The sequence below is a fragment of the Magnolia sinica genome, chromosome 16 (genome assembly GCF_029962835.1).
Source record: "Magnolia sinica isolate HGM2019 chromosome 16, MsV1, whole genome shotgun sequence".
Classification (NCBI taxonomy): domain Eukaryota; kingdom Viridiplantae; phylum Streptophyta; class Magnoliopsida; order Magnoliales; family Magnoliaceae; genus Magnolia; species Magnolia sinica.
This window is the reverse complement of record NC_080588.1, coordinates 4,406,076-4,429,486: the sequence shown is the minus strand read 5'-3', so window position 1 is coordinate 4,429,486 and position 23,411 is coordinate 4,406,076. Positions and strand designations below refer to the sequence as shown.

Here is a 23,411-nt window from a genome sequence, read left to right as displayed (position 1 = left end):
CTGATATTTGTTAATCTAGAAAGGTTTAGAAGGAATATAAAGGAAGAGGATGAGCCATTTATCCATGCATCTTTGGCGGCTCAGGTCTTCTATTGCAAGGATTCGACAAGAGATGACTGGCATGTTATATTAGATGTTCCGAAGCGGTTGACAAATGATGCGTATGCATTTGAAGATCCACTAGTGTTTGAGGCCAAGTTGACTGCAGGTTCTTCTGGCCATTCCTTAATAGACGATCTGTATGACTCAATTAGTGAAGATATACAAGAAGGGTCATATATAGAAATTGAATCAAGTAACCCACGTCTTCGGAAGTGGATAAGAAACTGATTAAGTTTCATATCAGGTTGGAGGTAAACTGAATTACATTTACTATATGAAATTTGTATCTTTTTCATTTTTTATGAATTCAACAAAAATATATGCATACCTATAATGTTGTCTCTTTATAATGTATAGCAATATATTAAATGACTAGGGCTTTTTTCTAGTTCTGCCCTATGAAGCAACACAAAGAAATAACTTATAACCAATCCACATGGGAAATCTCTTGGAGAAAACACAAGTCAATTCTCCACATTTTTAGGAAATGTGGCTAAGACATACCATCCAATTTCATATAAAGATTGACGACTTATACCTAAAAGCATTAAGGATAATGTTTGGTCTGTCATTTTGGTAAGCATTGAAATACATGAATTTTACTTTCTAATTTTTATAATATAATTATTGTTGATTGATTGTCCTATGTAATGAAATACGCAGGACACATGACGTTGACAAGAATCACAAAGTCCATATACTTAAGAAAGTTAATGATATATGGAAGGCCTGGAAGCATGAATTGCGATATCTCAGGTATTGTATTTGCCATGACAAATTTGCATCATTTTTTAATACTAATGTATAATCATTATTTGCTCTATGAAAATTATAAAAAATATTTGTTGTAGGCTCATCTTCGATCCGGCGAGACCTCGTGTCGTCGAGAAGATTCAGCTCTACCTCCACTGGTGAAACAAATTTGTCGTTTGACAGATATCCGTGGTCGAGTTGTTACATGCGAGCGGGGGATTAGAGATAATGTAGGCCTCCCTCCAGAATGCGTCAAAGTCATATTAGATGATGTCGAGGTTCCTGGTTTGAACATGTTTGGTGATGTTGGGGACAAGACTAGTAGATTGTGATGTGGATGATGTTCTCGTTTGGCCTAGAGTGCTGAAAAAAACATGAATATTTAAGGGTTTACTTGAATTTTTTATTAAGTCAAGAACAAACTTTTTTAATTTGTAGTAAATGTGGATTGTGTTTGACTTTATTTTGGATATTGTTTGAATAAAACTTTTTCTTGAATTGTTTAGTGGTTTTGTTTGACTAATCTACAAAGATTTCTACTGTGATTTGTTTAAACTTTTCATCTCCTTATGCGTAACATAAGGTATACAGATTTCTACTATGATTTGTTTTGAATTTTTCTCTGCTTATACGTAAAATGTTTTGATTTGAATATTAAGAACTACGTAGTGGATGCATTTCCACTATTGGGTACGTAAGTAGCCGTTCATAATAGATTGTATCGGTGCAGACATAAATTATTTTTTTCACTTCTTGTATTGTGGATGCATTTCCATTAGGACTACTTGACAGTAAGACTGAGGTGGAGTGCAACTTGTTTATCCAAAGTTTAATGAACGTAATGACTCATTTTGATATAATGTGCAATGTAATTCCAATATCTAATGTCTTTTTGTTTTCTTCACTGCAGTATATATGTTTTGCTTTAAAGGAATAAAAAGACTTGACTTCGTTTTTTTTTTTTTTTTTCATGACAAGATTCTTCATATGTTTGCAGTTGTGGATGATGTGTTCATTCTCTATGTGTGGGATGGATCTGATGCTCATCCAACAGAGATTCTTCATATGTTTGCAACTATAAAGATTACCACTGTTTGTTTTCATGTAGACCTCATATGTGTTGTGATTTAGAGAAGAACAGCTGGAAACAATATGTGATAAGAATATTTTTTGAAAGGTATAAATGATAAGAATATTATGAACTAATAAAAAGAAATACCAAATTGATAAATGCTTACTTCATTTGAATCTTTGTTGGAGGAGCATTAGTTCCATCCCACACATAGAGAATCAACACATCATCCACAACTACAGACATATGAAGAATCTTGTAACGAAAAAAAATGAAGTTAAGTTTCTTTTTATTCCTTTAAATCAAAACATATAGATTGCAATGAAGAAAACAAGAAGATATTAGATATTTGAATTACCTTGCATGCTAGATCAAATTGAGCTCTTACGCTCATTAAACTCTTAATAAACAAGTTACACTCCACCTCAGTCTTACTGTCAAGTAGTCCCGATGGAAATGCATCCACACTAAAAGAAGGGAAAAAAAGAATTTGTGGCTACACCGATACGGTCTATTATGAACGGCCACCTACTTACCCAATAGTAGGTGGTTTGGGATCAAGACACTACGTAGTACTTAATATTCAAATCAAAACATTTTACGCATAAGCAGAGAAAATTCAAAACAAATCATACTAGAAATCTGTGTACCTTATGTTACGCATAAGGAGATGAAAAGTTGAAACAAATCACAGTAGAAATCTGTGTACATTAGTCAAACAAAGCCACTAAATAATTTAAGATAAAGTTTCAGTTAAACAATATCCAAAATAAAGTTAAACACAATCCACATTTACTACAAATTAAAAAAGTCCATTCTCGACTTAATAAAAGTTTAAGTAAATCTTTAAATATTCATGTTTTCGTCAACACTCTAGGCCAAACGAGAACATCATCCACATTGCAATCTAGTGTCTTGTCTCCAACATTACCAAACACGTTCGTACCAGGAACCTCGACATCATCTAATATGACTTTGACGCAGTCTGGAGGGAGGCCTGCATTATTTAACCACCCGCTCACATGTAACAACTCGACTATGGATATCTGTCAAACGACAAATGGAGGTGGAGCTGAATCTTCTTGACGACACAAGGTCTCGCCAGATCGAAAATGCGTCTACAACAAATATTTTTTATTATTTTCATAGAGCAAATAATGATTATACATTAATATTAAAAAATGATGCAAATTTGTCATGACAAATACAATACCTGAGATGCAACAGTGCCAGGAGAGCACTGCATTGGTTGAACTTGACCAAGAAATTGTTGTTGAAGTTCAACCACACGTTGTTCCAGGTTGCTAAAAATGTTGGTACACATGTTCATTTGATCGGTCATCTTGTTTTCCATATGCTGTTTGAAATCATTCATTGATGCTTTAACCTCAACAATTGTGCTCTTTTCAGCTCTAATTTCATCCATGTAAGGGGTTGAAGCAATAATAGTGGTCTCTGAAATATGACCCAACCCCCTAACACGTCCTCTTCTTTCACGACCACAAACCTATATGATAATCCGTCATTAATAGTAATGCATGTATATTAGTAACAAAAATGGTACGAAAAGCTAAGTATGTCAAAGTGGGGAGGATGAATGAAAAACCTGTGCAACTGGGTCTTGATTTAAATCGTTATGGATACTAGCTGGGTCATTAGCAACTATATCTCTTGTTCTTTCCATTGTGATGCTTAGCTCTTGCATAGGGTAAGATCCATTGGATCTAGTATAAGTGCCCACAAACAATTATGTTCTTGTAATAGGAGTATCTGGATTTTCCTTTTGGTGTAATTTACAAAGACAAATCATGTTAACATGATTCTATATTCTTAAATTGATTTAAAAGAAAATGAAGTTATGTTAAAAGCTTACCATCAACTCTTCCGTCCTATCAGATCCCCGTCTACCAGTCGTGTGAGGGATCTTCATCTCTTTTATGGATGCCTTTCCCTTTTCACGACGAGTCTTCGCCTGTTCGGTGGATTCGTAATCAACGAATCTGTCCCAGTCTTCTTACTTCACATCTTTGGGACAATTTTTTTTTTCTTTGCATTTTGATAATACTTATCCAAGATATGTCGCAATTCGTAATTCCAGTCCTTCCGTATATCATTAACTTTCTTAAGTACACGGACTTCGTGATTCTTGTCAATGTCATATGTGGCCTATGTATTTCATTACATAGGACAATCAGTCAACAATAATTATATTATAAAATTAGAAAATAAAATTCATGTATTTCAATGTTTACCAAAATGACAGACCAAACATTATCCTTAATGTTTTTAGGTATAAGTTGCCAATCTTTGTATGAAATTGGACAGTGTGTCTTGGCCACATTTCTTAAAAATGTGGAGAATTGACTTGTGTTTTCTCCAAGAGACTTCCCATGTAGATTGGTTATAAGTTGTTTCTTTGAGTTGCCTCTTAGGGAACTAGAAGAAGGCCTTGCATGTGACATAATTCCTACAAAAAATTCCAGATTATTAGTCATATTTAATGTTGCCATACATTATAGAGAGATAACATTATACATATATGCCTATGTTTTTATTGAATTCATAAAAAATGAAAAAGATACAAATCTCATATAGTAAATATAATTCAATTTACTTCCAACCTGATATGAAACTTGATCAGTTTTTTTATCCGTTTATGAAGACGTGGGTTACTTGATTCAATTTTTACATATGACCATTCTTGTATATCTTTACTAATTGGGTCTGCAGTCAACCTGACCTAAAAAACTAGTGGATCTTCAAATGCATACGCATCTTTTGTTAGCCGCCTCAGAACATCTAATATAACATACCAGTCATCTCTTGTCGGATCCTTGCAATAGAGGACCTGAGCAGCCTGAAATGCATGGATAAATAGCTCATCCTCATCCTTGATATTCCTTCTAAACCTTCATAGATTAACAATTATCAGATTTGTTTCGCGATCTACATAACATCTATTTGAAGTATCTTTGATATGCACCCAATCATAGTAGAATAGTGTTATCTTGAAGGCGAAGTAGTTTAATTCAAGAATTTGTCTAATGATGTCATAGTAAGTGGCTTCCTATTCTACCAAGTTCCTGTCCCCGGCACTCGCCCTGAACATTGTTAATGCTTTCATAGAGACTCCACTGTTTTGTGTTGTCAAGTTCTTTTCGGAGTCTGATGTGCTAAAAACATATCCATGTACTGAGTACGTACTGTATGATGCGACTGAATAAATAGGACCAGTAGCGATTCTCTTAAATTGTGAGTTACAATCATAATATGCCAGCAACTATACGAGTTGCTCATATTCCCAAAAGGATTGAATCCATTCGTTGCAAGTGCCAAACAAACGTTTCGTGGCTCCGCAGCAAAATCAAAATACTTTCCATCTACAATTTTCTACATAGATGAATCCACAGGATGATGCATGCAAATATCATCTTCAGCTGACTTTTAATGCTATATCATATTCTCTGCAATCTCTGGTATACTGTAAAGTCTTTTTAACCTCGACGTTAATGCGTGTGGTTTATCCACTCCGTCATCCATTTTTCTAGATAATTTTAGTGTTTTCACTTCGTCCCATTGGGAATGACCTTATAAATGGTTTGGATAGCATATAAACCTCATTTTTGGTCGCACGTCCTAAAATGAGCTCTCAAAACGGATGGGCGGAATGGTTTTCTCACATACATTGCAATGGGCCCCACCAGCATCCTTACGCAGGAACTTCATGCGAAAGGCTTTAGTAGGAAATCTGCCTCCGACGTGGAAGCGGCTTGGTTGGGCACCACAACCCATCGACCTTGCTGGTGTGTTGTTGTCACTAAGTTCTGTGGGTCCCATCATGATTCATGAGGTATGTGTTAAATCCAAACTTTCTTTTCATTTGGAGAGCTCGTCATAAGTCTTGAGCCACAAAAAAAGACGAATCCAAAGATCAAGTGGACCACACTACAAAAAGCAGTGGGAGAATGAACGTCTACCATTGGAACCCTTTTGAGGGTCATAGAAGTTTTGGATCAATATGATACTTGTTTATCCTCTTCATCCAGGTATGGAACGTAAACGCTATGGTCGGTTATGGCGGGCCCTACGAATGTTTTAACGGTGAGAATCATTGCCCCTAAGAACACTACACCAAAACTACATATTAGGAACGGCCTAATCTTTGGTTTAGGAGTAGTTATAAGCCGTTCGGGCCGTTCCTAATGGGACCGGTTTTCAGCCGTGCCTACACGTGGAATGGAAGCCTTACTCACATCTTGTATGGGGGAAGCCCTACTCACCACTTGTATGGGGCCCTCTGTAAAGTTAAGAGTTTTATCCACTCCGTTCATCTCTTTTCTCGTATAATTTTATGGCATCTTCTTTAGTGGTGCGATAGTTTTGGATCGTCTAGGCGGGGAGTAGGATGCAACTGATGCGGATTTCCTGCTAAAGCTTTTCTAAGAAAGTTTCTGCACAAGGATGCTGGGTGGGGCCCACTATAATGTATGTGAGAAATCTACTCCGTCCATCTTTTTTACTAGTTCATTTTAGGAGGTGCGACCAAAGTTGAGGTGGATACAAAACTCAAGTGGGTCACACGAGAGGGAAAACTGAGGAAAGAAATTTCTATCGTTGAAACCTATTTGAGCTCCACCTTGATGTTTATATGCTATCCAAACTGTTTATAAGGTCATTTCCAATGGGATGAATTGAAAACACTAAAAAGATAGCCTGATACAAAAGTTTTATGGCCATAATAATGCTTCAACTATGCTCACTTAATGCCCAATGTTTCCTCTCATGTGGCCTACTTGAGTATTGGATACACCTAATTTTTGGTCCCACCTCCTAAAATGAACTCGCAAAACGGATGGACGAAATGGATTTCTCACATACATCTCCATCGGCCCCCCTCAGCATCCTTGCGTACAAACGCGAATGGCTTTCGGACGCAAGCCGCTTCCCTCGCCTAGTCCGCTCCCCTGTACACCCCAGACCTCCCGATGGCCTGGCGACAACGCCCAAAAATTCCCAAGCATGGACAAATCCAATCCTTAAACACTCATTCCACTCCTCATCTCCGTTTGATTGCGTCGAGCTGCTGGCCACGGGTCCTTGCCCTCATTTCTATACTCTTTGTGTGTGTGTGTGTGTGTGTGTGTGTCTCTCTCTCTCTCTCATTTGATTCTCAAATAACCTGGAAATCATAATCCGAAACTCAAATTTATCCCTTTTAGCGATTCTCCATCAGATTCTCTCTGGAATGGTACAAATCCCACCTATTTCCACGAAAAATCCACTTTCCATGTAGTTTTCCAGGGCATTTTCAGAAATTCCCATTGAATCCTCCTCCATCATTCCCGATCTAGGTAAATAAGTGTGAAATTTTGTTGTTTGGATTTTCTAGGGTTTCATATGAGGATCTGGATGGGAGTTTCATGTCTTAGTGGCGTTTACGGTTTTTATTTTTTTTTGGGGTATGGAAGAGAAGCCACAACTGTTGATACTGTACACTTCACAGACTGGAAATGCTTTGGATGCAGCAGAACGTGTTGAGCATGAGGAAGAGTGCTTGGGCTGTCGTGCCTTGGTCCTCTCCATGGATGAATTAGATGTGGTAAGATTGGCAATCTCCTCTTTTTTCTTTTTTAAGTTATTTGATTATCTGGCAAAGCATGACGATTTGCATGTGTAAATGACTCTATTGATCCAAACTATCCAAATTGTGGGTCCTATTACACATGGGTGGTAGCCCTATAACTGGATGTATTGGTAAAGTTATGATACAGTTGTTTATTCAATTTGGACCCCTGATTGTATCTTTGCTCCTCTTGATGGTCACCAATAGCCACTTTAGAATTATATGCTTGGTTTAAATTTTGGTCTGTGATCCATCTTCAATGTGTTGCATGATTTGGATGGCTTGGATTCAATTACTTGCATGCCACGAGTATGGTGGCTCTGTGTGCATTCACATGGATGGCCCCTAGTTGCTGTCTCAATGCCATATGTTCTTGTTTTGAGTCGTTTGAATATATGGCTTTGTGTCTCAATGCCATATGTTCTTGGTTTACTTGTTTTGAGTCGTTTGAATATATGGATTTGTGTCTCGATGCCATATGTTCTTGTTTTGAGTCGTTTGAATATATGGCTTTGTGTCTCAATGCCATATGTTCTTGGTTTACTTGTTTTGAGTCGTTTGAATATATGGATTTGTTTCTCGATGCCATATGTTCTTGGTTTACTTGTTTTGAGTCGTTCGAATATATGGATTTGTGTCTCGATGCCATATTTTCTTGGTTTACTTGTTTTGAGTCATTTGAATATATGGATTTGTGGTACATGGCACTTGTTTATTTCTTTGCTCTTCTAATGAGTGATGGTTTTTCTTTCTTCTTCTTCTTCTTCTTCTTCTTCTTTTTTTTTTTTTTTTTTTTTCCTTTTTCCTTTTTTCTTTGTAACGTCAAATACAGAAAACAAATTGTAGAGTTGGTAAGGTATCCCAAAATTGTACGAGTCCTAAAGATACCTTTTATAGTCATTTTATCCGCTTAAGAGTTTCCTTATGTATTGAGTATGAGATGAAAACATTGGTACCCATGCATTTCTCAGTCTTTTTAATCCAATCTGCTAATCTTTATGTGAAAGAGTTTGAGGTGCTTGCCCACCACTGTTCTTGTAATTTCATAGGAAATGGTGTGTGTTTGATTTTCATGTTCCAGCTTGCTTTGATCACAGAGGTATGCCAGAAAACCCAGCTAGAACTTGTACCTTGGAGGCCGAAGAAGGAGCCATATGCATGAGAATTAACTATGGGTTCTCTTTGAAGGTCCTTGCTAGCAGGAGTATAATCTAATGATTTGTTGGTCAGGCTTCATATGCAGAATTCGTTGCAGAAGCACAGGCTTTTGCATCCCGGATCATTGATCTGATGGGCCCTCATGAAGGGACCATGCAGTAAGAATCTCCCACTTTTGAAGATCCTAGCTATTGAATGTTTGATCCTTCCACTGAATCCCAACTTTTGGTGTATTAGTGATGTATAATTTCCATTATTGGCTGGTATTAACAGGATGGTTGTTCATTAGTTTGACAGGTTTTCTTTGTTTGTGCAGCAGTGGAGCAGCATGACCGTCCGATCAACCGGCATCCAACTTTGACACGGTGTTTTTCTCCAAGGTTGCTCTTCTAACTGCTTTTCATCTCCTACAAGTTGATCGGTATTTTCACGCTGGCAGTCTCTACAAGGTTCAATAAAAACGTGATTCCTTTGAAGGAGATTGTAACTTCTTCAGGTTCCATTTGAATTTTCACATTTTCCTTTGCTTCTTTTTGCTTAACTAGTTGCTCTGATTCTACATACATGTTATCGAGACTAACAAATTGTTCTTCAGATTTTCATAGAGAAATTGACAAGGACGATCAAGGTAATCTAGGTGTGTTTCTCAACATGGCATCCAATTTTGACCTATGAGATTATGATGGGATTCAAGGGTGTTTTCATTATTTTAATGGCCTAAAAAAAGTCCATTTCCTTCATTAAACTGACCCTTGGAAATTAGGTGTTTACCAATTTTCCTTGTCAGTGCTATATGAAACAGCTATTGGATGGGCTCTGTTATTGCCGTGCTAATCAAGTGCTTCATTGTAACATCAAAGGTTTGTCATCAAATACTTAGTTGGATCTTTTTCTTGGTCAGGATTTTATTTGCTTTGTTTTTGCAAAGCCGCTTGGACAACAAGTCATGGAAGGGTTAAACAAGGCAGGCTTCTGTACCCCAAATCCTCAAATGCAGGATTTATGTATGGCGGAACATGAAATCGGCTTTCCAGACCATTGATAAAAGATTTGATGCCTCAAGCTTTTTCCATTCCTTCACCTTAATGTGAAAATATGCCTTTGGTTTTTTCTTGGAAAGGCCATAGTTGTAATCATTCAAACTTAAATTTTTAGGGGCATTCATGTTTTTCCATTGTATGACCACCAGCCCACATAACATACAATCGTATTTCTTACATGGATATTTTTTGATCATGAAAAATTATATATATATATATATATATATATATATATATATATATATATATATATATATATATATATATATATATATATATATATATATATATATATATATATATACTGATTTGAAAAGTAAGCCTCCTACTTTGTGATCCCAGTAGAGAAGGTTTATGCTTGGGCTCCTGTTTTTGCTTGCTGCAGGCAGATCAATTGCATAAAATTTATTTGTTGTGTGTATCTGCTGATGAAGACAACTGGCCTGGGGTTTCCAAATTGCCCAAGTAAGATGACTTCAAGCCACAAAGTCCATTTTGTCATAGTATCCCCTTTGATATCTGTCCTAGTACTAGGGATATGATTTGATTCAATCATGTACAACTGCCATGGCTCACAAATTCTCATTTCCACATTGTTTTATTTTTTCTTCTAGGTTGCTTAGGTTACAAAATCTGGAGATAACGGATTTGGATGTCCATATCGCCATCAGTTCCACGAGTGAAATAGAGATGTATCCCTATTATTCAAAGTGGTTGAGGGGGCAGTGTGACTTGCCTTTGAAACTTAACCAGTGGTGCAATGTTGTTCGGTGGGAATTCAGCCTTTGAAACTTGCCTCATTTTGTCACATTATTCAAATTGAATGCATTTGCTTTGACCCATTTATCTAGTTTCGGTTTATAGGCACTGATCAAATGGTTAAGATTGTTTTCACCAGTGATATCCATTTTAACCTTTTGTGCATCTCTCTGTGAAAAGCTTATAGAGATATTTTAGTTCCCTCTCTAAAATTTGACAATCTCATTTTCAACCAGCTATCAATAGTAAACCTTTGTTTTAGCACAAAAGCATAGTAACTTGATCTGGATCCGATGGACTTGAAGTCTACCCCTCTTTTCGCTGATCCCGTTCCCACAAACAAGTCGAGATTGGGCCTGCATTCTAGTTTGTTGTCTTTCCCACCACTAGTGTTGTCGTTTCCTTCGGCATTGTATTTGACGATTCCCTGGAAAAAGCCGATACCTGGAAACCCGATGACGTCCGTGCCAACGATTGTCTGGATGCTATGAAATCCTCATCACCTCGCTAAAAGCTAATCAAGGATTCAAATATCGAGGCCGTGTCAGATGAAAATGATGCTGCGTATTGCTTGTGGGTGGTCAGTTTAGATTCTGCTGGTATCCAAAGCTAAAGAAAATTTCTTTTACTCGGTTTTTAGATGCTTATGTTATCCATCAGCTCCAACTTCTTTTGAGCAAATCATGAAATGACCCTGACTCTGCTATTATATCTAGTGAGGTCAGTCGATCTTTTATCTCATATGAATACAGCATTTGGTAATTTTCTATGCTGAAGTTGGGCTAAAAGGCTTTCTTCACATCATAATTAGTTGCAACTTGTTGACAGATGCGTGAAGCCGTGCGGGATGTTGCAAATTATTTCCCAACGGCAATAATTAGTGGAAGATGCCATGATAAGGTACTGGAGCAATTGGCTACTTTGCATGGAAAATGATCTAATTTTGGACCTGTTTATCTTAGTTATCGTGCATTGCATTTCCATACACTTGGCATGCATGTACTGTTCATCTGCAAGGCGTTGTCACAGATGGCACATGGCCCAAACATGCTAGTCAGTGCTGGACCTTTATTTAACTTCGAATTGAGATATGGTTATGCTAAATGTACACGTGGTTGTGGGAAACCAAACCTTTCTACTACCTGCGGGATGATGCGCGCATATTCTGTCTAGATGATCAAATCAAAGATGAAATCAGAGGCGTCTTGGATCAAACTGAAGAAATACTTTGGTAATTATATAGCAAATTCACTATTCACTATATACGTTTCGTGGAGGACAACTGAGAAAGTCCGGTAGGCTTTTTTAATTTTAATTTTTTTTTCAAATCAACTGATTTATTTATTTATTTGTTGATTTTGTCTCTTTTCTTAGTATTACCTGGGCTAGATCAATTAAGTATATGATTGATAAGCTTGAGATACAACTTGAATTGTAGCATGTACTGGGAGCATAAGAGTACCTAGTTGATCTTTTGAAATAATAATAATTTTAAATTAAGACTTTAATGCCCTGTTTGGTAGACTTCACTTGGATGAACTTAAATGCACTTTGTAAGTTAAGCTTAACGTACAAAGCTTTTTATTTGATCCGGGATCTATAATTTGTCTTGTTTGACTTGCTTCTTGGCATATTTGCTCTCTTAAACTTGCAGATGGAGACTTTGGCAATGACCGTTGTAGATGGGTAGCAATACTGCTTGATGTGTGGACCACATGGAGATTTTATTATTATTATTATTATTATTATTATTATTATTTAAATGTATTCATATAATTTTCAACTTGTTATTGTAAATATTTTGTATCTTTTATTGTGAAGTCGTACAATATTTGTTTAACATTCATTTTTAATTGTGCCCAACATTCTATGGGTTTTAAATATTAAGAAAAATACAGGTTCCAATTGAATAAAACATTATTGCTTTTTGACGGTGGTTGCATGGCTTTTATCGGCCCTTTCGAAACAAGGGTCCAAGACCCTTCCTAGATAAAGGAAAATACTGTTTCCAAAATTAAGATCGGTTTGGAGCTGTTCCGGAGCTGTTCCGAAATTGAAACTATGCAACGGTTTTCACCCAGCCCTAATTTTTTGCAACGCTCTATTTAAAAACAGTTAAAAAACGTTACTAAATGGTTCATGAATGGTTTTCAACCATTCCTGAATAGGGATTTTGGTGTAGGGGAAGGTTTCAACAGTGGGTGTCACTATCCCACTCTTTTCTATGGTGGGTCCACTTGAACTTTGGATCTGTCCCATCAGTCAGATGCAACATTCCATGGTGGAATGGTGCACCACGTGCTTAAAAATAAAGTTAATCTATGGCTTGGGTGGGCCACACCACGTACTATAGTTGAGAAGGGTTATCGTCCCTTTAAAACATTCATAAACATATATTGGGCCCACCTAAACGTGATTTGCAAATCCAACCCATTCATTATGTGGTCAGACTAAGTTTCAGCTGCATCCAAAACTCATGTGGGCCCCACCAAGTGCTTTTATATGGTTCAGGATGTTTTCACATAGTTTTAGATGCTATAGCGCACCTGAGTCCTGTATACGGTGTTGATGTTCTGCACACATCATGGTGGAGCCCACATAGTTGGACCTCATGAGAAGTTCACATGAGGTCGACCTTGCATTACTACTTCAATTCCTTAATGGTTGTTACCCTAATTGTGTAGGGCCCACCTTGATATATTTTATGTATATCCACACTGTTCATATTTTTTTCCATCATATTTTAGGATATGATTCCAAATCATAAGAAGATCCAAATCTTGGGCCATACCAATCAAAACAGTGATGAATAACCATTAAAAGCCTTTTGCAGGCCACAATAGTTTTAGATCAATTTGATCTTTGTAATTTCCCTTCATCCATTATCTTCTTTACATTATCAACAAATAAACACTAATAAAATAGTTGGTTTTTATAACAATGACTAGAAATGCGGATTCGCTACTGAAGTGATGTGTCCAAGTTATGTGGGTCCTACCTTGATGTCCGCATCCACACCGTTCATCCATTTGGAGAGATATTTTAGGGCATGAGCCAAAGAATGGGGCATATTCAAAGCTCAAGTGGGCCCCACTACATAAAACAGTGGGGACTTGAAACCTTCCTATTGCCCACTTGTTGTCAGAGAAGATGTCTTAAATCTTCTGGATTGCTTGACAGGTTGAGTGGACTGCTCGACCGGTCGAGCGGGTCGCTAGGCTAGTCGAGGTCATCTCGACTCGAAGTCCAGCGAGCACAGATTTTTGGTGTCTGGGCCGCTCGACCAGTCGAGGGGATGGCTCGACCGGTTGAGGGGGTCCCTCGACCAGTCGAGGACTTGACTCGACTAGTCGAGGTTACGCAGATTCGACTCCGGATCTTTTGCGGACTGTGAAAATCTGAGGTGGTTTCTTAAGAGTGCGAAAGGGAAATTTCCTAAACTATAAATAGGAGTCCCTGGGGCTATTCTCAAGTATTCTAGGCTTCTTAAAAATATTCTAAAGGGTTCTAGGGTTATCAAAAGATGTAGCAAGGGTGAGATTTGAGGTTGTTCGAATCGGGTAAGTCCTCTCTCTTTGTAATTGATGCTTTCATAGTGGAATTTTGTCGCTTTGTGCCGTGATTTTTTCCCGAAAGGGTTTTCCACGTTAAATTTGTGTGTTCTCTTATGTTTGCTTGGTGCCATTGTATTGTTATCCTAGATCTAGATCTGTGTGATTCCGCAGGCCAAAATCCCAATAAGTGGTATCAGAGTAATCGTCGGGGCACAGATCTGAATCTGAGGGATTAATAATAATCGGAAGCACTAGGTAGGAGATTGAGAAGTACTCAGGAAAAAATAATTTTAAGTTATGGAAGATCAAGATGATGAGTTCCTTAATCAAGCAAGGCGAAGATGCTGCTCTTGAGGAGCGAAAGTCTACTGACTGATGATGAATGGAATACTCTTGATAAGAAAGCATTATCATCGATCCGTTTATGTCTCACGGATGAGATTCTCTACAACGTCATGAGGGAGAAAACTGTGGCTAAGTTATGGGCGAAGTTAGAGAATGTCTATGAAAAAAATTCTCGAAAAATCGTCTACACTTGAAGAGGCAGTGGTATAACTTCAAGATGCAGAGGGTGAAGATCTGGAGGCTCACATTAGCAACTTTAATAAATTAGTTTGCAAATTGTTGAATATGGAGGAAGTGATGAAAGATGAAGAACAAGCATGTATGTTGCTGAATTTTCTTTCAGCGTCGTATGAGTCATTCAAGGACACTATGTGCAGCACGAATAAAATCCTGAGTGTCAACACCGTTATCTCAGCCCTTCAAGGAAAGGCTATGAGAAAGCTAAACGGTGACATAGGGACATCTTCTGATGCACTGTTTACAAGGGGTAGAAATTCTAAACAAGGTACGGGTTCTTTTGGTTCTAGATCCAAATCTAAGGGCAAGGGCAAAGGAAAGGTAAAGTGCTGGAATTGTGGAAAGGAAGGACATGTGAAGAAGGATTGTGAAAATCCTAAATCGAAGAGAGAAGATTCTGAGGCTTCATATAGGGAGGCCAATGCTGCCACGTCTGATGGATCAAGTGGATGTAATGGTAATGTTTTGTCTGTGTCTACTATCAGGCAGCCATACGATAATCATAAGGACGAGTGGATGCTAGACACAGGGGCATCTTTTCACATGACTCCTCATTGGAGTTGGTTCACCAGCTATAGGGAGTGCGATGGTGGACATGTATTTATGGGCAATGACATTGCCTGTAATGTTCTGGCTATTGGTACGGTGCATATTAAGATGTTTGATGGGGTGGAGCGTACCCTGACTGATGTCAAGCACGTTACTGATTTGAAGCAGAATCTGATTTCTCTTAGTGTGCTTGAGGTAAAAGGATGCAAGTACATAGGTATTGATGGTGCTCTTAAGGTATCTAAGGGGGCATAGGTAATCATGAAAGCGCAATGACTCAATAACTTGCACAGGTTGATCGGGAGCACTTCAAAAGGTGGAGCTGCAGTGGATGTAGTGGATTTCACCTCTGCACGTGTGTGACATGTTGGGCATGACCACATGAGTGTGCAGGGCAGGAAGGCTGAGATGCACGAACAAGGATACAGAGTAGGTGGAACAACTACCTTTGAAAAGAATCACACGGCATGATCGCAGGATATCGGCGAGGTACATGGACAACTCCAATATCGCATGAGATTCATCTTCTATTCAGATGACTGTAGGTGAGCCTTGTACTGAGAAGTGAAAGGTGACTATGGGCGATGTGATGGATTCGTTGTACCAGACCGACATATGGGAGCGGGTGGAGCTTCCAGTGGTCCAGAGAGCGGTTGGGTGTAGGTGGATCTTTAAGAGGATACAATGTAGATACAGGGCGAGGTTCGTAGCAAAGGGTTTTGCTCAGAGAGAAGGGATCGGCTTCTCAGAGATATTCACGCCGACGGTATAGCAGGTGTCTATTAGATTCATAATTGGCACTGGTTGGCCAATGTGATCTTGAGCTGGAAGGATGGATGTGGAGTTTGCACTTATGTAAGGGAAATTAGAAGAGCAGATCTACATGAAGCAACCAGAGCGGTTCGAAGTTAAAGGGGCTGAGAAAAGACTTTGCAGGAGGTCGTGGTTCGACCTGTCACCTAGGCAGTGGTTTGATTTATTCATGGTGAGTTAGGAATTGATGACATGTAGATCGCCAATTATGACATGTCTGCAATTAATGCACTGAAGACTCGGTTAAGTGAGACATTTAGGATGAAGGATCGGGGGGCTGCAAAGGTAGTTCTCGGCATTGAGACTGAAGGAGAAGTAGGCTTTGGTAATCACAGGAGGAATACCTTGTGTGTAGGTATTGATCAAGGATGTGATGGGCCAGGTAAAGCCGGAGAGCATTTCCTACACGTCTCTCCTCAAGTTTTCCTCAGGACATGTCTCAAAATAGATGAGGAAAAGCAGGATATCTCATGAGCCTTATTCGAATGCGGTTGACAGTGTATGCCATGGTCTGGATTAGACTGGTTATCTCACAGGCTATCAGTGGTGTGAGCAAGTACCCCGGCAAGCAATATTTAGCAGCGGTGAGATGGTAAGAAGACTACGTCTTTCCTTTTGAGAAGACAGGAGCAAAGGTGGTTGAGCACGTGGATTTTGATCCGGTAAACATGCTCACCTAGATTGTTCCTACAGAGAAGTTCAAGTTCTGTATAACTTCTCTGGGCTTGGTGATGGCGCAAAAGAAGAATGGAGTATGCACGAGAAGCTATGATGTGATGTAGAGATAAGAGAAGAGGTCAAGGAGCTACACGTTTAAGATTGAAGACATGAGGGAGATTGTTGTCAAAGAAGATGTCTTAAATCTTCTAGGTTGCTCAACCGGTCGAGCGGGTCGTTAGGCTAGTCGAGGCCATCTCGACTCGAAGTCCAACGAGCACAGATTTTTGGTGTTCGGGCCGCTCGACCAATCGAGGGGATGGCTTGACCGGTCGAGGGGGTCCCTCGACCAGCCGGGGACTCGGCTCGACCAGTCGAGGTTACGAGGATGCGAGTCCGGATCTTGTGCGGACTGCGGAAATCTGAGGCGGTTTCGCAAGGGTACGAAAGGGAAGTTTCCTAAACTATAAATAGGAGTCCCTAGGGCTATTCTAAAGTATTCTAAGGCTTCCTAAAGGTATTCTAAAGGGTTTTAGGGTTATCAAAGGGTGTAGCAAGGGTGAGATTCGAGGTTGTTCGAATGGAGTAAGTCCTCTCTCGTTGTAATTGATGCTTTCATAGTGGAATTCTATCGCTTTGTGCCATGGTTTTTTTCCAAAAGGGTTTTCCACATTAAATATATGTGTTCTCTTGTGTTTGCTTGGTGCCATTGTATTGTTATCCTAGATCTAGATCTATGTGATTTCGCAGGCCAAAATACCAACACCACCATGATGTTTATTTTAGATCTAATCTGTTCATAAGTTAACAAATACAAGGATGAAGGGAGAACACAAATATTAGCTTGATCAAAAACTTCTACAGCCCATGGGAAAATTTTAATGGTAGGCGTTCAATCCCCACCTATATATATATATATATATATATATATATATATATATATATATATATATATATATATATATATATATATATATATATTCCTGGTGGGATCCACTTGACCTTTAGATTTGCCTCATTCTTTGGCTCATGCCCTAAAATGATCTCTCCAAATGGATGAACAACATGGATACAACACATACATCATGGTGGGGCTCAAAGAACTTAGTGACGTCATTTTGTCGGTTTTCACGAGGTCAGTAAGTTGTAGCACAATTTTGAACTAAATATTTGCCCAATTTAGAAATTTGATCCATTCACTCTATTCTACTAATCAAGAGCTTCAATTTGAATGGTTAATTGCTCTAATCAGGCTTCAGATGAGAAAGATATTAGGTAGATAAGATTGATCAACAATATGATGGGCCATATCTTGTGATCCAATGATTAGATTTGAGTGAAATTTAATTTAGACATCTAAAGTTATTTACTCTTCAATATGGACAGAAGGGATTGACCAAAATCTGATCAAGATCTTGACAAACTGATCATGCCCATTTAAAGAGTGTTTTAGATGAATTTGATTAGTTTTAGGTCATAATGGACTGATTTTTGTAGTTTGTCCATATTAGCATGTTATGAACACATTTGTCTGTTCAAATCAACTCTAGGATGGCTTGATCATATAATTTGATCAATCTCGTTATTATAAGTTATTCTTGTCATTACAATTTATTATGAATTATTCTTGCAAATTCTCATTTTTTTTAATGGAACTTTTCAATTTTTTCAAAATACAAGATCTCAATTTATATGTATAAATTTTATTTTATTTTTCAAAATCACTTTCTTTTTTTTTAATCATGAGTTTTTTTCAAAATCACAAAATTTCTCAAACATTGTCAAATTTTCTTTTAAATTTCGAACTTTTTTTTCTTCAATAATCACAAATTTATTTTTAAAACTTTTCAATTTTCTTTTTCAAAATGTCAAAATCTCAATATTTTTTAAATCTTTTTTTTTCAAAATCTGAATTTTTCTTAATCATTATCATTTTTTTAAAATTTAATTTATTTTAATTTATTATTATTATTTTTTTTATCATTGTTTTCAAACTTCTCAATTTTTCTTTCAAAATCACATTTTTTTTTTAAAATAAAAAAAACCTCATTTTCTTTTATCAAACTGCTTAATTTATTTCAAAATACAAAATCTCAATTTGTATATAAAAATCTCAAATTTTTTCAAACTTATTAATTTTATTCAAACTTTTCAATTTTTTTTTTTTTAAATGCCAATATATATATATTTTTTTATATTCAAACTTTGATTTGACTAGTCACGCGCCATGATCGGATTTCAGATGAGAAAGATATTGGGTGGACAAGATTGATCAACAACATGATGGGCCATATCTTGTGATCCAATGGCCAGATTTGAGTAAAATGTAAAATAACATATGAAGTTATTTACTCTTTAATCTGGACCGTTCGGATTGTCCAAAACCAGTCTAGATCAAGATAAAATGATTGTGCCCATTTAAAGAGTGTTTTGGATGGATTTGATTCGTTTCAGGTCATATTCGGCTGATTTTTGTTCTCTATTCTAATTAGCACGTTCCAAACATATTTGACCGTTCAGATCAACCTTAGGATGGCATGATCATAAAGAATTTGATCAATCTCATCATTATAAGTTATTCTTACAATTACACTTCATTATACTTAGGTATCATTTTTTCACAAGTGAATCCGTGTGCATAAACGGTTAGAGGTTCAATTAGTGGATGTCTCTAGCAATTTAGTAAAAAATCTCAATTTTTTTTTCCATAGATAAATCTCAATTTCTTTTTAAAAATCTCATTTTTTTTTTTTCAAAACTTTTAACAAAATCTCATGGACCATATCTTGTGATCCAACTGTCAGATTTGAGTGAAATGTAATGTAAACATTGAAGTTATATACTCTTTAATTTGGACTGATCAGATTGTCCAAAATCAGTCTAGATCTAGACAAACTGATCATGCCCATTTAAAGAATGTTTTGGATGGATATGATTTGTTTCAGCTCATATTGAGCCGATTTTTGTTCTCTATACTAATTAGTACCTTCTGAACATATCTGACTGTTCAGATCAACCTTAGGATAGCTTGATCATAAAATTTGATCAATCTCATCATTATAAGTTATTCTTCCAATTACACTTCATTATACTTGGGCTATCATTTTTAAACAAGTGAATCTTTGTGTGCATAAATGGTTAGAGGTTCAATTAGTGGATGTCTTTAGTAATTTAGTAAAAAAATCTCATTTTTTTTTTCCATAGATAAATCTCAATTTCTTTTTAAAAATCTCATTTTTTTTTTCAAAATGTCCATTTTTTTTAATCTTTTATTTTTTTCAAATTTTTTAACAAAATTTCATATTTGTTGTCGAACTTTTTTATTTCTTTGAAATACAAATTCTGATTTCTTTTTCAAAATCTCAATTTTTTTCCAATATATATATATTTTCAAACTTGGCAATTTATTCAAACTTCTCAAAAATTTCAAGATGTCAATTTTATTTTTGCAAAAGCACCATTTTGTTTTCAACTTTTAATTTTTCCTTTTCAAAATGATAATTTTTCGTCAAAATCTCGGTGTTTTTATAAAACACTTTTTTTTTTTTTTCAAAATCTCAAATTTTCTCGAACATTTTTTATTTTTTTTCAAAATCAGAATTTTTTAATTTTTTAATTTTCCTTTTCAAAATGTCAGTTTTTGTCAAAATATCGATTTTTTAGTCTCATTTTATCTTCAAAATTTCTATTAATTCTTTCAAACTTCTCTATATTCTTTTTTCAATTTTTTTTTTCCGAACTTGTCAATTCTTATTGAACTTATCATTTTTTTTTTCAAAATACAAAATTTCAATTTCTTTTTCAAAACATTTATTTTTTGAAATTTGTCAAATATTTTTTTTTTTCGATATGTTCAATTTTCTTTTTCAAAATATCATTTTTTTTTTCAAAATTATCTACTTTATTCAATTTTCTTATTATTTTTTTTAAATCTAGATTTTTATTAAATCACAGATTTTTTATTTTTATTTTTTTCAAAATCTCGATTTTTCTCAAACATTGTTACTTGTTTTTTATTTTTTCAAAATCATTTTTTTTTAACCTTCTCAAATTTCTTTTTCCAAATGTCAATTATATATCAAAATCTTGATTTTTTTAATGTCATTTTTTTTCACACTTCATTTCTTAAAATCTCAATTTTTAATAAAATACAAAGGGTATAGAGTGGGATTTTTCATGTGATATTGCAAAGCATTTAAATATCAGTTTTAAAGCAAAACAATTTAATAATAATTTCCACTTAATTGATAAAACAAAACAAAAATATCGTTGCATTCAATCAATTAATACAAAAATAATCTTAGATACAAATAAATATAATTAAAACAATGAAATTCTATTAAAAAACACTTATTAGACTACAATAAAACACAGTTTAAATAAAAAACGTGGAAAGGGAAAAAGACAATCTACGGCGGACCAGAATCCGTCGCAAAAACAAACAAAATCCGTGGCCAAAGGATCGTTGGGTTTTCTGGGAGGCACTTTGTGACGGATCATATCCGTCACAAAATCGTGATTTTGGCAGAGTATATCGTACATCACCGCGGGGCTCATAAATTTATATCGGTCATTTTAATTTACCTTTCGAAGCAAAAATACCTATAGTCTTTCAAATAACAATAAAAGTAATAATGTGCTGTTCATTGAGTATTTATATAAGAAATGAAAAATCAAAATCAAACACCCCTTAACATGATTAAGATATGTCTATATAAAACCGGAACGAACCGAAAAGTCTCTAATAAAGAGAGAGTCACTTAATCCTGCGGAGATTTATTTCTTTGTGAATTAATGACTTTTGATTTAGTACCTCTTCTCTTAGGGTTAATCTAAATAGTTGTTTAAAAAAACTCACATATAATATATTATTTATATTTTAAAATTAAATATTTTACTTTTAAAATTTATTTTATTTTATAAACATAACATGTCAATGGCTGAGATCATCTGATATGGGTCAGCTATGTTAGGCCGAGCGGATTAGGTGAGACCCTGGATCCACCGAGGTGGGTGGGACCCCTGACTGTAGGGCCCAAATGTGTTGCATGTGACTACATCCATGCCACCGTATTGAAAACTAATTCCCAGAGTATGATCCAGCTGGGAACGGGCAAGAGCTTTGAGTGGCCACCGTGATGTATGGGTTTTATCCACACCGTCCACACAGTTTTCCATTTCATTTCCGGATGTCGGCCCAAAAATAAGGCAGATACAAGACATAGGTGGACCACACAATGGGGATTAAACTCTTACAGTTGAAAACTTCTTGGGGCCACAGAAGTTTTGGATCGAGCTGATATTTGTATTTTCTCTTCATCCATGTGCGTATGTAGCTTTATGAATAGGTTGGATGGGAAATAAACATCACCACGTGCCCTTGGAAATTTTCAACAGTGAAAATCATTATCACCGATGCTTCCTATGGTGTGGTCCACTTGAGCCTTTGATCTCCCTAAAATTTGATCTTGTACCATTAAATTTCAGGGAAAAATGTATTAACGGTGTGGATAAAACCCATACATCACGGTGGACACTCAAAGCTCCTGCCCGTTACCAGCTGGAGACAGCCAGGGTAGGAGGCAATCAGCGTTAAAAAATGAAGCAGTTAGACGTCCAGATGGAACATGGTGCAGGAAACAGTGGTGATTGACCGTTCAAAACTTACTGTGGGCCACAAAAGCTTTGGATGAAGATTATATTTGTGTGGTCTCTTCATGTAGGTGTTTATGACATTATCAATAGGTTGGATGGCAAATAAGTCTTCATCCATGAAGTTTTTAACGGTGGGGATTCAATCACAACTGTTTCCTGCAGTGTGGTCCACCTAAGATTGATTCTACTTCATTTTTAGGTTCATGACCTAAAATAAGCTTTCAAAAGGGTTGGACGGTGTGGATTTAAGGAAATTATGTCACTGTTAGCCTCAAAGTCGGGGTCCCATCCACCTGGGCAGGGCTCTGTGCGGCCCACTGTGATGTAAGTGTTTTATCCACGCCGTTTATCGCTTTTCTCAGATCATTTGAAGGTATGATCTTAAAAATGAAGCAGTTCCACGGCTCCAATGGACCACACCAAAAGAAGCTGCATTGATAATGACACTCACCGTTGAAACCTTTCAAAAGGGTACCGTGATGTTTTTTTTTTTACCATCCAACCTATTCATAAGGTCATGTGGACGTGAATGAAGTGAAAAAATAAATATAAGCTTGATTCGAAACTTCTCCAGCTCCCAAGATGTTTTTAATGGTGGAAATTCAATCCCCACTTTGTGGTCCAATTAAGCCCTACACCTACTTCATTGTTTGCATCATGCCTTAAAATTATCTGATAAAAACAATGAACGGAATGGATAAAACACTTAAATTATGGTGGGCCCCAAAGAGCCCTGCACGGATTACCTCTGCGTCCGTGATTCCCGGTTTCACTTAATCCGCTCCCACGTTGGGCCCTCGGATATTCACTGCAAAGTCACGGACTCCTCAGTTCATCGCGACTAGATGGGAATTGAGGATGGGCTGTTGAATCACACACCACCGATCTCACTGGTGTGTTGACGTCACCAAGTTTTGTGGGTCGCATCACGGGCGTGTGTTATATCCAAACCGTTCGTTCATTTGGCTAGCTCGTCTTAATGCTTAAGCCTACAATTAAGACAGATCCAAAGATCAAGTGCACCACACCGTGGGATTGAATGACTACCATTGAAACCCTCCTGGGGGTCACAGAAGTTTTGGATCAACATGATA

At 36.7% G+C, this 23,411-nt stretch overlaps 2 long non-coding RNA genes across 5 annotated transcripts; both read left to right on the top strand.

Moving 5' to 3' along the window:
- The first annotated feature begins 6,198 nt into the window (after positions 1 to 6,198).
- Positions 6,199 to 11,122, top strand: LOC131229401 (uncharacterized). Of its 4 annotated transcripts, XR_009163306.1 has the most exons (7): positions 6,199 to 7,526; positions 8,648 to 8,866; positions 9,025 to 9,204; positions 9,304 to 9,568; positions 10,134 to 10,213; positions 10,363 to 10,518; positions 10,744 to 11,122. It is a non-coding gene; the product is annotated as an uncharacterized LOC131229401 (long non-coding RNA). The 4 variants fall into 4 exon arrangements; XR_009163303.1 differs by lacking the exon at positions 10,744 to 11,122 and having other exon boundaries at positions 10,363 to 10,650; XR_009163304.1 differs by lacking the exon at positions 10,744 to 11,122 and having other exon boundaries at positions 8,632 to 8,866; positions 10,363 to 10,650.
- Positions 11,123 to 11,157: 35 nt separating this feature from the next.
- On the top strand, positions 11,158 to 12,219 carry LOC131229402 (uncharacterized). Its single transcript, XR_009163307.1, has 3 exons — positions 11,158 to 11,227; positions 11,336 to 11,407; positions 12,162 to 12,219. It is a non-coding gene; the product is annotated as an uncharacterized LOC131229402 (long non-coding RNA).
- Positions 12,220 to 23,411: the final 11,192 nt, after the last annotated feature.